This window comes from Balaenoptera borealis, assembly GCF_965194805.1.
Source record: "Balaenoptera borealis genome assembly, contig: HAP1_SCAFFOLD_839, whole genome shotgun sequence".
NCBI classification, from domain to species: Eukaryota; Metazoa; Chordata; class Mammalia; order Artiodactyla; family Balaenopteridae; genus Balaenoptera; species Balaenoptera borealis.
Genome location: NW_028123363.1, coordinates 13,079 through 30,625, shown reverse-complemented (window position 1 = coordinate 30,625; position 17,547 = coordinate 13,079). Strand labels below are relative to the sequence as shown.

At 40.2% G+C, this 17,547-nt stretch overlaps 2 long non-coding RNA genes across 2 annotated transcripts; both read right to left on the bottom strand.

The window, feature by feature from the left end:
* Positions 1-1,922: 1,922 nt before the first annotated feature.
* On the bottom strand, positions 1,923-5,860 carry LOC309621683. Its single transcript, XR_014240154.1, has 2 exons — positions 5,745-5,860; positions 1,923-2,455 (listed from the first exon to the last, which is right to left on the bottom strand). It is a non-coding gene; the product is annotated as an uncharacterized lncRNA (long non-coding RNA).
* An 850-nt stretch (positions 5,861-6,710) lies between these two features.
* On the bottom strand, positions 6,711-17,217 carry LOC309621684. The gene is made up of 3 exons (XR_014240155.1): positions 13,674-17,217; positions 11,795-11,884; positions 6,711-7,394 (listed from the first exon to the last, which is right to left on the bottom strand). It is a non-coding gene; the product is annotated as an uncharacterized lncRNA (long non-coding RNA).
* Between the last annotated feature and the right edge of the window lie 330 nt (positions 17,218-17,547).

Genomic DNA, 17,547 nt, shown 5'->3' with positions numbered 1-17,547 from the left:
ACCCACCTGAGTAGCTGAACAAAATCAATGGAGCAATTCTTTGGTCATCGGACTAAAAGATTCAAGATTGACTTTTTCCCCCTTTTAGTAAAATATGAAACTCCCTGGTAACCTGAAGTATTATTGGGTCCTGTATCTTGCAAGGATTTATGCGCAATTTATCTAAAAACTGCCTTTCAACAGCTACACGAATGGCTGAAATTGCTTCATCTCGCCAGGCAAAGAGTTTTTAAAAACATTAACCTCAGAAACAGAATATATGTCTGTCTCGTGCGAAGTACCAGAGTTTTCAATCATGAAATTAAATATTCCTTTGCAAACTCAGCTATATCCTAAAACAGCCAATGATAACCTCTTGCAATACTCAGCATTCTGTGGAGAATTGAGTTTCTAAAGGGCCGTATACTGTCCTGAACGTAATGGGAGATTCCTTTAAGGGAGTTTTTCCTTCTGAGGAAAACAGCTGTACACCGTGGACTACTGAAAAGCCCCGCTGGGCCTGTCTTATTTATGAGATGTTTCCACAGCGGGGTCTTCTGTGTTTACATGGCGCTGCTCCTCTTAGTGAGGGTGACCACTACCGAGCCTTGGATTAGGCTCTCAGCGTATATACACACACTGCCAACCGGGCACCATGACCCTCACTTCTCAGCGGAGGAAACAGTGTTAAAAGGAACTTACCCGAGGTGGCGAAGCTCGGGGAGAACCGGAGCTGGGATGCAGTCCCAGCAGTGAAACCGCGAGGCCCGTGCTCTCCAAGGCAAACTCTGCCCAACCCCCCACCCCCACTGCCTCTTTGAAAACCTCCTCCTTACCTGGTAGGCAGGCACACCTGAGACCAGTAGTTCCCTGGGGATAAGAATCACCCGGGAAGCTTGTTCACTCTACCTTCCCAAAGCCCCTTCCCTGGAGATTCTGACTCAGCGGTTCCAAGCTGGACCCAGAAATTGTCTTTTGAACAAATGATCCAGGTGATTCTTATCATCAGAGGACTGTGGGAACGGTCTTAGATCAGGGGTGGCCGGGGCCAGGGAATATCTTTGGCTTTGTGGGCCATTAGGTCTCTGTCACAACTACTCGACGCAAAAGGAGCCAGAGAAAATTCATGAATGAACTGGTCTGGCTGTGATCCAATCATTTATTTACAAAAACAGGCGGCTGGCTACAGTTTGCTGACCCTTCTCTTAGACCATTCATCATACCATTAAAAAAGAGACATTAATGCCTGCTATTTGTCACCTCACTAAGGCTATGTCTCAATCAGGCAATTGACCCAATGAAAATCCTCCCAACACCATGAAACATCACTCTCATCAAGAGGATAAAGTCAAGGTTGTGTCTGCCCTCCCTCAAGCAAGAACAGATGGAATTTACATGAGAGGATGCAGTCTAAGCCAGAGAGTAGAAGCACACTGTATTTTAATGTACAAGACACACTGTATTTTAAAGGACAAGCACACTGTATTTTAAAGGACAAGAATGAAGTGGTAACTATAAGATGCTGGCGGAGATTGTGGCGGGTTTTCTTTATGCAGTGGATTTTCTAGGGCCCCCAAAACTCTTCCTGCATCCTGGGAATTACTAGCTCAGACCACCATATCATTTTTCCCGGTACCTATTGTTATATTCTTTTTTTTACTCCCTCATGAGGATGATTGATGCTCAGCTGAATTCAGAGGAGCGTTTGATTTGCCTGCCATCCTCTGGGAATACCCCTGCTAAATGCAGGAAAAGTCACTCAACATCAAAGATCATTCAGCCACGGATGTGAGAGCGACTGTCACCTTATAAAGCTTACAATAGCCAGCGTCCTCTTACAATTTTCCCCAGCGCAAGCTACAGGGGTGGGGAGGGTTGGAGGGAGCACGGGTTAATACAGTGGAATTTCCTTTGGCACCAGCTCCAAGCAGTCTTTTAACAGAGATGTTTAACTGATCTTTATTGAGCAGAACCTTCCCTTCTGCTTAGAAAAGAAATGATCACTTTTCCCTCGGGTTCTATCTGGAGAAGTTAATAGCCCCCGTTTTCTCTTACAGCAGAGATACTTAGTGACTGGGAGACTATCATAAGTAGAGTTTATTGTCCAAAATACAAACCCAGTTCTAATCAACCTGCACAGTGAGATTGCCTTGCTTGTATCTGTTGATACCTGGAGGAGCTTCTCCCAACTGACGAGCGCATTGTTCTTTCCACTCAGGCTCTGCTGTCCAGTTAACAAATTGGACAGCGAGGTAATCTATAGGCCTTTGCCAAAGACCGCTGAGGATGCCCTAATGTGTATCAATTTGATCCTCACATGCAGTAGCTCCCAGATGAGGCCCGAGAGCGGAGCCATAATCATTTGCGTACACAGTGCAGGAATATTTTGCAGGTGTGAAGACGATCATTGCAATACTTCCAGGATACAGAGACACTTCCGGGATTCAGTACAAAGACAGCCGTTACTGCTTGGCAGCTATGAAGAGTGATGGAAAAACAAACAAACAAAAGTAATACTTACAGAGTTCCTTTAGCTCTTTTATAAAGGGCTTTATTGATATTAGCGTTACTTTTTGAAATAACTTCCAAACACAACAAGCAGGTATTAATATTTCCGTTTTAGAGCTAGGAAATTTTGTATTAAATGTTCTGACTGCTGTGCTCCTTGAGGACTAGATTTAGCAGTAAACTAGAGGCTAGGACTTGCTGCTACAGTAAACTCTTACTATTTGGGAATTTGTTCTAGAGATACGAATTTCCTGGGTCTTTTTCTTTGTCCTCTCCTCCTTCTGGCTGCCGGCTTTCCCCACCTGCCACCTGCCACGCCCTCCCCAGCCCTCCAAGTTGCCATCCTGGCATGGCAGGCACCGTGACCATGATTTCTGAACCACATTTTGGAACCTGTAGTATGAAAAATACCAGTGTTCTTAGGTGGACAAGAGGACAGAATTTTTGAAACCATGATTGTCCACAAAAATCGGAGATATGTGATCACTCTTCTAGTGTCGCTCTAGCATATTCTCCAATGACGAGCAAAGGAAGGTGTGGAAGGGAAGCACCTACCATTTACTGACACAGTTAATAGGAATATACTCAAGGCAGGTGTAAGGCCTGGGCCTGAGGTCTTCCCGAGAATGTGAGAGGGAAGGAGGAGGGAGGCTTTATACCTGAGATATTGGATTCCTTTTTTCCCCCCATTTTACTGAGATATAATTGTCATATAATTTTATATTAATTTCAGGTGTACAACATAGTAATTTGATATGTGTATAAATTGCAAAATAATTTCCACAATAAGTTTAGTTAACATTTACCGCCTCACATAGTTACAATTTTTTTCTTGTGATGAGAACTTTTAAGATCTATACTCTTAGCAACTTTCAAATTAAAAAACAGTATTGTTCGGTGCTTTGTGTCCACCTAGAGGGGTGGGATAGGGAGGGTGGGAGGGAGATGCAAGAGGGAGGAGATATGGGGATATAGGTATATGTATAGCTGATTCACTTTGTTATACAGCAGAAACTAACACACCATTGTAAAGCAATTATACTCCAATAAAGATGTTTAAAAAAAAAAGAAAACAGTATTTTTAACTATAGTCATCACGATGTACATTACATCCCCAGGAGTTGTTTCTCTTATAACTGCAAGTTTGTACCTTTTGACCACCTTTCCCATCCCCCCTACTCCCACCTCTGGCAACCACTAAACTGTTCTCTGTTTCTATAAGCTCAGTTTTCTTCGATTCGTATACGTGAGATCATACAGTATTTGTCTTTCTCTAATTTCACTTAGAGTAATGGCCTCAAGGTCTGTCCTGGCTTTTTTTTGCATCTGGTATCACAGTTAAACATGGTTAGAACCATGTTGGTGTTGTTACCAGGTCCTTGTCAGGTGTCATGGGCTGAGTTGTGTCCACCACGGAATTCACAGGATGAAGCCCTAAACCCCAGTACCTCAGCATGTGACAGTATTGGGAGATCAGGCCTTTAAAGAGTAATTAAGTTAAAATGAGGCCATTAGGGTGGATCCCAGTCCAATCTGACTGGTGTCCTTATAAGGAATGCAGATTAGACACACAGAGAGACACCAGGCCTGCCCAGAGGGTGAAAGCCCTGTGAGGACACAGGGAGAAGGCGGCGCTCTGCAAGCCAAGGAGAGAGGCTGGAGCAGGCTCTTCCCTCAGGAGCCTCAGAGGAAACCAACCCTGCTGACAACTTGACCTTGGACTTCCAGCCTCCAGAACGGTGAGAAATAAATTTCTGTTGTTTAAGCTACCCAGACTGTGGTGTTTTGTTATGACAGCCCTAGCAAACTCATACAGATACCAAAAATTAACGTGGAATGAGGCCTGGAACACCTACCGCTTACATGTTGTTTGCTACATGCCAAATACATGCCAAATACTAACTCGATCCTCACCATAGCCCTATGAAGTGGGCACTGTTGTTCTCACCCCCATCTTACAGACAAGAAAACTGAGGCACAGAGATGTTCAGTGAATTGCCTAAGGCCATACATCTGACATGTGGAAAAGCTGGAATTTGAACCCAGTCACCAGTCTCGGAGTTCACTGTTTTGTCTCAATTTTCTACCTGTTATCCCCCAACTGATCATCCACAAACCTTCCAAAACTGGTTCAGGAGGCAGCGTGGAAAGCAAACCTGAGGATACTGTGCCCCACTCTTGAGAGGCAAGGACTCACAACCTGGGAAGCTTAGGAGGGACAAGGAAAGCTGGTTCATCTCAGAGGCCCATGGATGGAAGGAAGAGACACCTGGGCCTGGTGAACCGAGGGCCTGGAGGCAGGAAGGCTTTTCCCATGTTGGCTGTCACCCTGATCCACAGCTCTGCCATCAGGTAGCCTTGGGTTCCTCCAGGCACACTGGCCCTATGAGTACATGATGTACTACAGGCTGCTGGAGCATATTGGATGCAGAGTCAGAAATGGTTCACTCCTTCTCCAGCTGTCATTTCTCCAGAACAAGCAGGGAAAAGATACCAGAGACAGGGAGGTTCACCTTCATCCTCTAGACCCGGGTTTCTCAGCCCCGGCTCTAGTGACATTTTGAGCTAGGCAATGTGTGACTTTGTTTCTTTGTTGTGTGTGACTGCCATGTGCGCTGTAGGATGTTTAGCAGCATCCCTGTCCTTACCTACTAGATGCCAGTAACACATCAGCTACTTGTGACAACCAAAAGTGTCTCCAGATATTGCCAAATATCCCCCAGGGGACAAAATCACCCCCATTGAGAAGCACTTCTCTAAGAGAAACAGAAAAAGGTACTTCCTCAAGACAGCATTTCCATCTGTCAGAAGGCTGTCATAATAATATATGCAAACGTTCTACATTTATGGTGCTGTACAGTGCACAACCTGCCCAACTGCCCATGGTCATCCACCTCCTCCCTCCCTCTCCTCAAGCTTCACAGGAAAATGAGGCTAATCTGCCCTACACTTTATTGTTCCTTTCTACTTTCCCATATTTCTGAGATACTATAAGGAACCCGAGGGCTTCCTGGTCTAAACTTGGGGTTCAGTTTGGGATTGACCTTTCTCCACCCTGAGGTAAGGATTAAGAAAATAAAACCTGTGCTGATCCTTCTGATTTTCTAGTTCAGCCATTAATGTGACAGGCGTGAGGTGCTGAAAAAGTGGCCAATTTATTCAATCCCTTTAATGGAGAGAAAAAGTTTAAACTTTTATTGGTTTAGCTTGCCCCAAAAGCAACTATCAAATGTTGGCAGGATACAATGAAGGCTTACCTTGTTAACATAGTTAAGTCTCTCTCTCTCAGAACTAGCCCATTTAGCTCCAGGTTCCTTAGCGCACCCGACGCACTCACACAGCATTTAAGAGCTTTACACAACCGGAAGGTCACATCTTTATTTCTTATCGCAGGAACACGACTTCTGTAAACTTTATTTCTGTCACAACCTAAAGCAAAATTATTGTAAAATGAGTGATTTAAACCATACATTTTATCATCATTAAAAAGCACCTTAAAAAAAAAAAAAAAAAGCATCTGCTCTGTGCTAAGGATAAGAAACGACTCCTGCCCTTAAAGCCTGCATTAAGGAGGGACATGAAAATTTGAATCACATGAGATAAAGAAGCATAACCTTTATGCACAGAGGTTCCTTGGAGGCAAAATGTTATATCTAAGTGACAGCTTCATGATAACCCTGAAGCAGAATCTAAAAAGCTGAGGCTATGCAGAGGTGGAGTAGGAGGTGCATTAACTGCAGAGGGAGCACCTGTGCAAAGACACTCAAGCCTGACACCTGCTGGGCACTGTAAATACTGCAGGTGGGGATGACTAAAGGCCAGGGGTCCAAGTGTGAGAACAGACAGAAAGGAAAATAGAGATGTTGGCGGAAGCAAGCCTGGGAGACAGCATGGTTTGTATCCCACAGGTGATGAGGCCTGGGGTTACCACTGGCTGAGTAAGGGTGCCTCCGCTGATTAGAAAAAGGTGCCCCGCTGCTGAAGGACCGATTAGATAAAGGGAGTGATCCCAAAAAGCTCCCCTTCCTCAGGGCCAAAGAGCCCCAGGAGGCTTGGCCGAGCACAGTTCAGACTACACGCCTCTGTGCAGAGCACACGCTGGGCGGCTAGTATGCACTAACTCTGTGTGGGCAAGCCATTAGCAGCATTATTTTAAGCGTATCTTTTTATGTTAGAAGATCACTCAACCCGAGTAGGCAGATGAACTTAGAGGAACTGAGCCCAGGGCCCGCGAAACCACCCAGGAGCTTCTGCCATAGTCCGGGCAAAATGTAATATGGATGAAGAAGCAAATTGAGGAGGAGGCCAAAATCTACGAGCTAGACCCACTGGATTGAAGACATAAAGTTCAGTGAAGGAACTCTGAAGAGAACGGGCTCTGCAATAAACTTTTCTTACATTCAATGTAAAATATTAGGCAAAATTAAGTACAGTGGCCTTTAAGGTCCTTTCAGCTCTAATTTCTTTTGATTTCTAACTTATTACTCTGGTTAAGTAAAGTCCCTTCAGAGGTACAGAACAGTTCCTACACCTGCATTGGATGCAAAGAATAATCTGACTTCTCTTCACCAGGGGATGAGTTGAACTGTCCTTGCAGAAGAGATAACAGATGGTGTGAACCCCAGATCCTAGAAAAAGGCCAGGCACACGATAAGTATTCAGCTTTTTGAAAACAAATGAACAATCATTTCCTCTCCTAGATCTTCACACCCTTCCTCTGCTGGCTACTTTCTTTCAGCTTATAAACATCCTCAAGTATACCCACTTAAAAAACTCTCAGACCTATGATTCTTTGGATCTTCTTGTGGGTAACTTAAGTCTCTCCCATGCCTTCAAACTCTTAGAGGAAAACATAGGCAGAACACTCTATGACATAAATCACAGCAAGATCCTTTTTGACCCAGCTCCTAGAGAAATGGAAATAAAAACACAAATAAACAAATGGGACCTAATGAAACTTCAAAGCTTTTGCACAGAAAAGGAAACCATAAACAAGACCAAAAGACAACCCTCAGAATGGGAGAAAATATTTGCAAATCAAGCAACTGACAAAGGATTAATCTCCAAGATTTACAAGCAGCTCACGCAGCTTAATAACAAAAAAACAAACCACCCAATCCAAAGATGGGCAGAAGACCTAAATAGACATTTCTCCAAAGAAGATATACAGATTGCCAACAGACACATGAAAGAATGCTCAACATCATTAATCATTAGAGAAATGCAAATCAAAACTACAATGAGATATCATCTCACACCAGTCAGAATGGCCATCATGAAAATATCTAGAAACAATAAATGCTGGAGAGGATGTGGAGAAAAGGGAACCCTCTTGCACTGTTGGTGGGAATGTAAATTAATACAGCCACTATGGAGAACAGTATGGAGGTTCCTTAAAAAACTAACAATAGAACTACCATACGACCCAGCAATCCCACTACTGGGCATATACCCTGAGAAAACCATAATTCAAAAAGAGTCATGTACCAAAATGTTCATTGCAGCTCTATTTACAATAGGCAGGACATGGAAGCAACCTAAGTGTCCATCATCGGATGAATGGATAAAGAAGATGTGGCATATATATACAATGGAATATTACTCAGCCATAAAAAGAAATGAAATGGAGGTATTTGTAGTGAGGTGGATGGAGTTAGAGTCTGTCATACGGAGTGAAGTAAGTCAGAAAGAGAAAAACAAATACAGTATGCTAACACATATATATGGAATCTAAGGGAAAAAAAAAAAAGGTCATGAAGAACCTAGTGGTAAGACGGGAATAAAGACACAGACCTACTAGAGAATGGACTTGAGGATATGGGGAGAGGGAAGGGTAAGATGTGACAGGGTGAGAGAGTGGCATGGACATATATACACTACCAAATGTAAAATAGATAGCTAGTGGGAAGCAGCCGCATAGCATAGGGAGATCAGCTCGGTGCTTTGTGAACACCTAGAGGCGGGGGATAGGGAGGGTGGGAGGGAGGGAGATACAAGAGGGAAGAGATATGGGAACATATGTATATGTATAACTGATTCACTTTGTTATAAAGCAGAAACTAACACACCATTGTAAAGCAATTATACTTCAATAAAGATGTTTAAAAAAAAAAATGTTGACCCTGATTTATCTAAGTAGTGGCAGTTCATTTAAATTTTATGTTTTTCTTTGTAGTTTTTCCCGTTTTTCCCCAACATCTTGGAATAAGAAGTTTCACAGTGAAAAAAAAAGTTGTTGCTAAAAATCAGGTTAACTCAAATGCCTATTGTGCTACTGTGAGTCATTTAAATTCATCAGGACTCTTAGAAAACTTTTAATAACAAGAGGTATGTGTTCCAGGAGGACAGTTACCATTAGAATATTTATCTCATTTGGAGAAGATCATCCAATAGAAATCCCCTCAACCTTACTGAAATAAATGCACTAGAAAAGTTTAGTCACTAAAAGACATGCCTTGAAAACATTAAAGCATTTACAACTTAAACTGCTGCAGTTGAATATAATTCCAAAGATACTCAAATTTTAGAAATGTAAGGCTAGCATGATATCACCTGACCAGAGTAAAAACAATGGTTTCCTCCTTGGCTCTTGCATCAGATGTCAATTCCCACCCTTGCCCCACTTCCACCTGCTCTATTTTTTAATCACACTGGTGGATCTCAAAATATTTCCCTATGAAAATAAAAGGTATAGAAAATTATCGTTGGTTTTTGATACGATAATTTAATAGGGCTATCTGGATTAGGCTGAAGATGATCTTAAAATAAAGAAAAAATATTGCTAGGTAATACCATTAAAGGAGAAAACTAGGAGATATGATTAAATTACTGAGGGATTATTTTAAAGTCTTTAAGACACTGTAGGAAAACAGATGAAGTTTTCCAATTAATTATATCTATTCATTAGCACAGGTTCGGCATCACTTCAAATTTCTGTTGGGAAAGCAGCTCCAGTTGCTATATACAATACAAAAAAAACATTTAAAAAGCATCTTAGTCACACTGACCTCTTCTTGATTAGTCCTAATATATCAGATTTTAATATGTGCAAAGTCTTCCCAATAAAATGGGTAAGTTGTGATGTATTAAAAGGAATACAATGCATCTTTTTCTAAAACAAGAAAACGAATTATACATATGTGTATATATACACGCCCACATATATATATTAAATTATACACACACATACACCATACACACAAGCAGAGAACCCCAAATTAGATAGAACTGGCCAATAAAGTAGATTATATCTCCCTGGAAGTCACAGAAATGCAAAATAAGACAATGCTATTAATTAAGTAGAAAACTGGAACACAAAATTACGTATAAAATTATATAATTATATGTTAAGTTTTGTGTGCACTTGCGTGTGTCAAAAACCAAATGAAACATACTAACATATTAACTGGTTGGTGTTACGGATGTTTAGAGATTAATGTTTTTTCATTTGAAAATTTCCTCGTAGAAAATGGTCGTGTATTATTGATTGTGTATTATTTTTATAAGAAGAATTTACTTCGAATTTCTAAAAAGGAATAACAGATATATGCTTGCATAAAATGTCAACAGAGTCTATTCTAATTCTGAAACAAGCTGAAAAAATATTTTCTCAAGACATTCGGCAAGTATCACCTAAAATTAAATAGACAAGTCATCTAACTTTGTGTTCAGCTTGGCTTTCTTCATCTTCTGTAATAACCACATTTGTGGAACAAATTCCTATCAAAGGTTCAGACCTAAACAAAAACTACTGAGTAAAAACACATCTGTTTTGGCTTTTTCTCCGAAGAGTTCCCAGTATTTGTTAAAATTGAGATCTTTATATTAAACTACACGCACAAATAAACCCTACCAGGACCAAATGTTACAAAATACAGCATGAGGCAAAGCAAATATATTTCACGACAATAAACTAGGTACCTTCAGGAACAACTTCATTTCTTTTAAGCCATCGCGATAAAACTGCCAATAAAATCATGTCCAGCTTTTTATTCTACAATGTTTTGAATTTCCCTAAAAACATCAAAATATTTCCTATTTCCTCAGTTAATAACCATTTCTATATTCTGACATGGCACTTTATGTGGGCAGTAAAGAAATATTAAAGCAAGCAGAAGAGTGATTAAAAGCAGTGACTAATGTCGGAGAGAGCTGGGTCTGAATCTTCAGTCCTGACTCCTAATTTTATGGTCATTAGAAATTCCTTAACTCCCCCTGAACATTACCTTTCTCACACATAAAATGACAGTAGTAATATTACACCATAGAATTGGAAGGTTAAGTCAGATCACGTATATATAACTCTTAAATTACTATATTAATTATATTAAGCAAGCAAAACTATGCTAACTAAAAGAAAACAGCCAATGGTATTGATTCCCAAGGAAATGGAGGGAAGTAATGAAGGAATCCTTCAGCCTTTGAATAATAGTCAAGTTTTTCTGTTTGTTTAACCTATTTCCATCTGAATAAGTCAAAGGCGAAAAAGAAATCAATCATGAAGTCCAGTCTGGAGATAATTCAAGAAATCAAGAGATTATATTACAACTAAGTCATGCAACTCAGGTGGAATCAGTAAATAGATTTTAAAACAAACTGGGTCTGGGTAATAAGTAGGAAAACAATACTGTTGCATAGGTCTCTTGGGTCTTTGCTGAGGTCCACAAATTCTCACAACTTCCGGTGACTAAACAAGTGCCTATCACTTCCCTAAGGAAAGAGAAATAAAAGCAATAGGAATAATTAAACTTGGTCCATGACCAAAGGTAGAGTAACAATCTCTAGAAAAGAAGCTTACTGGTCAATACTCTTCAACCTCAAATTTGATTTCTCACTGAGATACCAAGAAAAGTGTTTGAGTTTGGCAATCCCAAGAAACTGACATTTTCAAGTCAGTTATGATACAGTTTGGACCTTACCAAGTTTCTAAATGTACATGTTGTAAAAAAAAAAAAAAAAAAAAAAAAAAAAGGCATACCACAGAAATAGATGTGGGTAGTGGCAAATCGCTATGTTAGAACACTGAACCTGATTCAATTTCAGCCAGATACTTTATATTCTGCTCAAATTCAGTCTGTCTCAGATATTTACTGAGAATAACATTAAATTAACACCAGGTTGGGGGTGAAGGGTTTAGCCTTACTGACCCATACAATAACTGGTCTTGAGAACACTAGGAACACTGTTGATTCTGTACCCCTTATACTCATTGAAAGAAACCAACATTTCCAGGGAAGTCAAGACCAATTTGTCTTGCCAGATGCTTAGAACAAGGAATTACAAAAGGACAGTTTAGAATATACTCCACCTTCCTGGGTCATGTGTTGCTGTCATCAAAGGAAAAATTCTTTTTTTCCTCTTTTGGAGGAGAGGGGGTGAACAGGTGGTGGTTGTTTACCTGAATACAGAATAGACTAGTATGAATAAAATAGAATGAAAAGATGGTTGAGAAAATACGTAAATAGAAAAGTCTGAGCTGGAAGTTTCTGGTCCCTTTCTTTCCGGTCAGCCTGTACTTTGGTCCTAATGTATATGACAGTGTCCCAAAATGCTTAGTCTACATTCATCAGGATTATGTGCATGTTGCATCTAGAGCACTTAGAGCAAAACTTTTCTTCAAAGAATTTTACCTTCAGGTTGAAAAGAAATATGTTCCTTGTAACATGGTATAGAAAAATATTCCACAAATGGGACTTCCCTGGTGGTGCAGTGGTTAAGAATCCACCTGCCAGTGCAGGGGACACGGGTTCGAGCCCTGGTCCAGGAAGATCCCACATGCTGCGGAGCAACTAAGGTCGTGCACCACAACTACTGAGCCTGCGTTCTAGAGCCCACGAGCCACAACTACTGAGCCCAGGTGCCACAACTACTGAAGCCCATGCGCCTAGAGCCCGTGCTCCACAACAAGAGAAGCCACCGCAGTGAGAAGTCCGTGCATCACAAGGAAGAGTAGCCCCCGCTCGCCACAACTAGAGAAAGCCCGCGCACAGCAACAAAGACCCAACACAGCCAAAAATAAATACATAAAATAAATTTATTTTAAAAAAAATTCCGCAAAATCACTCTGATCATCAGCGGAATAAAATTTCTGTGCTGCCTATTTTATGCCAAGGGCTATTCTAAGTACTGTAAACAAACGTAAACAAACACAACCTTTGGACCAGAAACCAGGTTCTTCAAACGACACTTGAAAACCTGAGATCCTTTAGGCATCCCATAAAATTTGTTTCTTTAACCCAAATTTCACAAAAAGGCAAAAATAATCATACTCAATCTGAGTAATTTAACCATGAGAAAAGTGCCCAACGCAGAGAAGGTTATACCTAAATATTTGTTTAGTGAATAAAAGACACAAGAGGTGAACTGCTACAGCTGGCCAAGACTAGAGCAAGAACAATTATCAGAAATATACAGGTTAAAGAATTTCTCTAGTCAGAAAAAAAAAAAAAAAAGCTAGATATTTTTAAATGTCTGAATGTTTGTTTCGCGGGGTTAGAAGGCACCATACGGAGAAGTGGTTCAGTACCCTGGATAGCTCCAGGGAGGCACAGTTTCTCAAGTCCCAGATCTACTTAGTTGCTGGTGTCTTCCAGCTGCAATTTCCCTGTTAAAGGGCTCTGTCATTTTTAAGCCAGATTCATGCCCCATAAAAACAGAGTAGACTCCTCAACCCCATCCTCACCCCGAAACACATGGAACAAATACGCACACAGAGAAGTCTAGCCTGTTCGTTAAAAAGAGAGTATCTTCTGTCCTGACCAGGGAATAAACCTGTCACTTTAGAAAACTGATCCAGGAAGTCTTATCTCTTGCTGTGTGACAGCTGATCCTGAGAGGGCTCACCGCCCAGATCTAGAGTAAGGGTTTACCCACGGGATCGATAAAGTAGCTATCTTCGAGTTGAAGTAAAACGTATTATCACACCATAATTCAGTGTTATAAACTCAAATCAATAAATCTCTTTCTGAAGAAGACTCTACCGGAAGCATAGTACCTCTCCATAACATTCACATAAGTGAAGCAACTTACCCATGAGCTATGACTACAAAGTCGTGGTAATGATTATAAAGTAACAAGAACTGTAAAGTAAAATGACACCATTTCATATCTCAAAACTATACAGAGCTAAAGTAAAATACTGACAAACAAAAGAGCCTCATCTTTACTATTCGACTTATTTCGCTTACCTACTGAGTTCCTAAATCTTTGCTTGTTACTAGACCGTAGCAGTCATCTTATGGTTGGACATTTATTTGCATAGTTTCTCCCATACTAGATTGCAAATTTCTTGATAGGAGGGATCATGTATCATTCACCATGGCCAATGGTATCCTGGACACAGTAAATGTTCAATAACTGTTTATTGAATTAAACTGAGTTGAAGTAACTCATCTCTGGTTTATGAAACTTCTGTTTTCATAGCGATACGAGTGGGAGCCATCCCAGGACCCAATCATGTCACCGTACAGAAAAAGGAAGAGTTGTTGGTTCTTATAGTAAACGTAACAAAGAGATTTGGGGCATCTGGAAATATTTACCCCATAAAGAATCCTATGAGAGAAAGTAATACAAACCATACCTTCCCTTCTGCTGAGAAATCACAGAAGATTCTACTTATGTCGTATTTTTAAATCCCCAAAGACTGTATTATGAGGGAGAGAAATATAAAAACAATTGAACCCTTGAGGAAAACACAGGTCAAAAGAGATTCCTTTTAAAGAAAGAAAAAGGAGGCAGGGAAGAAAAGCAAAGGGGGAGAGGAGGAGGGAGGGAGGGAAGGAGAAAGGACGAAAAGAAAGATGATGCTGTTAAAAGTGATGCTGGAGAGTAATGAAAGTTATGTCTTGACAGATGGTGAGAAGGTTAGGAAAAGCAGCACCACCCAAAAACTGTACAAGTAGAAAATAAGCTTAGTCTTGTTGGTCCATGGATTATATTACACGGAATAGAGGAATGGTGGGTATGTATGTTTGTTCGTTTGTTTGAAGATTACTTGTTGGGCAAATGCTTCCAGGAAATGCTTTGGGAGAGTTCACTTAGCTATCTTGCAACAGACGCTCAACTTCAATAATCTCAAAAACTGCCCAAGTTTTCCAAGGCAAATCCACATTGTATGCTCAGTCTCACCAAATTCATATGCGCTGTCCATTTTTATTCTTACGTAAAATTTATCTTACATGAAATTATCAAGTGTTTTAAAATAGTTATTAAGAGTTTGGAGCACTCATGTTAGAAAATTAAGTGTTACCAAGTGAGGCTCCTTTTTTTTTTTTTTTTGAGGCCCCTTTTTAATTCAGGACGTTTTCCATTTTACTGGGAATCAATTCTGTCTGGTGTTTCTAATCCAGCATGTTAAAAACTCATCCTACAAGGCCTCTGATCTTGTTTAAACACTAAAATTTCACAGTACAGATCCAAATTTCCATAAAAGTGACTCTGCTAGTGAATCCATTTCATTGTCCCCTCCATCTGCAAAGAATAGATTTTTCTTTTCTACCTCAAGAACACCTAATCCTTACATTTTAAGAAACAGTACTTGAGTGCTTTTACTGCCAAAAGTCTCATTGTAATATAGCTGGAATATTCCCCTGTGAGTACTAGTTAGTGCTATCGCTTGTTCACACATGCTTTTTTAATTTCAAGTATGATTAGTTATAGGCAAGTCACTGAATATTTAAATTTGGTACAGATAGGTTTTCAAACTACCTGTGAACAGAAGCCTGTAAATTAGAGGGAGTGTGGGAATATGAAATCTGAGCAGAGCTGTTTAAAATCTGGCTGTTGTACATTATGCTCCCTTCCTTACCTGTAACACCTGCTTTCTGCGGAACCAGAAGTCTGTGTCTCCTGTGGCTTAGGTTTTAGACCGGGGTGAGCGTTGTAACAGCCTCACCATAATGTCTGGCATGTTCCAGACTCCCCTGTGGTTGAGAATATGCGTAAGTTGAGATGGAGCAGGGAACAGCAGAATCTTCAAAGCCGAGAGAGAAGTCCAGAGACCACAGGGAGACCTCAATGCCCATTACAGGCTTAAAGAAAATAAAAATAAAACTCTAGAATAGTATTGACTTGCTAAAACCCAAAATGAACATAAGTATTAAATTTTTACTAAACTGTAAATCAAACCTTAACAAAAACCTAAGTCATCAGTTTAAAAGGAAACCAAACTGTTGTAATTCTAAACCCAGAGGCAGTAGTGCGGTGTGAGATAAAATGCGTGAGACCAAAAATTGGCAAGTTCTGGATTCTTTTTCCTATTCTGTTTCTTCTGAAATGTACCACCGAGCATATCACTTAACCCTCCTAGACCCTGGATTTCCATTTTTTCATCTGTAAAACAAAGAATCTGGACTAGAAAATAACTAAACTTGCTTCCAGAAATAAACCGGCATTTCATTCCATTTGAACTCAAATCTGACTTGCACTTGAACAGTTCTAAAAAGAGAGAACACTTTGTGTCTTTTATAAATGTGTTATAAGTTTCCGAAGTTAAACTCTAGTTCCTTATGAGGGTAATATGCGTTTTTCTTTCAAAACAATTCCAGATGATAGGAATGAGGACAAAGACCTGAAGAAGTGAAAATATATATATATACGAATCTATGTGTGGGTATATGTATCTCCAGTTCCAGAGTATATTCTCATTTTCTTCCAAAATCCTGCAAAGTTATAGAAAGTAGAGCATAAGGGCCAACATAGCGGCTCCTGGCTTGAGGTATGTCTCCTTCACCACTCCTCTGAGTAAACCAAGGAGCCAGAACATGTCAGCAGCAAGAGAAAGCTTCCTGCAACATCATACGAGAAAAGGCCCATATCAGAGTCTAAAACTAGGCTGCCAAGAATTGCACTTAAGTTGTCGGAACCACAAAGGACAAGGTATCTGCCACTCCTCTCCTACTGTATTCCATGGTCTTATAATGAGGGACAAAACTACAGCCAGCCTGTACTCAGAGCTGTGGTCCTGCCCTGGCAGCTTGAAATCCTAGTCAGACAGGCCACATGATGCTAATGGAGAAGTCTAAAACATTTAGCAGCATCAGAAATGAAAAACAGCTCAAGAAAACCCAATGAGGATCCAAGCACTGAGAATGACGTATTTCCTAATGACCAAATCCAAGTTTGGTCCACTGAGACATAGGCCATCTCTTAGAGTGAAATACCTTAGACAACATTAATTAATATTGTGAGTGATGGTTGTTAAAAAGCAAGGCAGAAGAAATATTCAAAGTTTAACCTCAAGGAACATGTGTAAACCATAGCTTTGAGAGGAGGTGGCAAACATATAGGTGACTTCCCTGTTCTGTTTATCTAGCAAACAGTCCTAATCAATAACATTAGTCTTTTCTATAGTACCTGGCTCTCAGTTCCACAGTCTTTCTCAAACAGCCAGGCCTTACTAATCAACCTGAATTGGCATGAGAAAGAAAACCTATTTACCCCTTTTCCTATAGGAGAAAAGAGCCCTGTGTGTGGAGAACTGGGAAGCCTTGTTAGTCCTTTGGGCTTCACCATTAACCAGTTAGACAAGTCACTTTGTAATTCAAGGCCTCTCCACCCTTAAGAATAAAATTTCGAGTAGGGGTGGACTATCTCTAAGTTTCCTTTGTGTGTTCAAGCCTCATATATTTATAATCTTAGGCGATGGGGAGTATCTATGACGACTGAAAAAAGCATGACTATCCCATAACTCAAAGAAATAAAGTTACTCATTGAAGTTATCAATTATCGTTATTTTTTTCCCTCCGGAAGAGCTGCAGATACTAATTATAAGATTCTTTGTCCAACAGTGGTTATTTAAGCCAGGAAATATCTTCTAATCCAACTCCTTCACAGATGAGGAATTAGATTTTCAGAAAGGTTAACTGATTTGCATAATGTCATGCCAGTAAATCTGAATACCCAGATTATGATTATCATCACCAAGGTTATTAGCACAATTATCAGTTTTTGTGGAGTTTACAGAGTGGTTTCCAAACTGCAAACCCAAATCTATTGACAAGCCAGTACCTCTCCTCCATCATGGTCTCCTTTGTGGTGATTTCTTTGTACCTGAATACATTT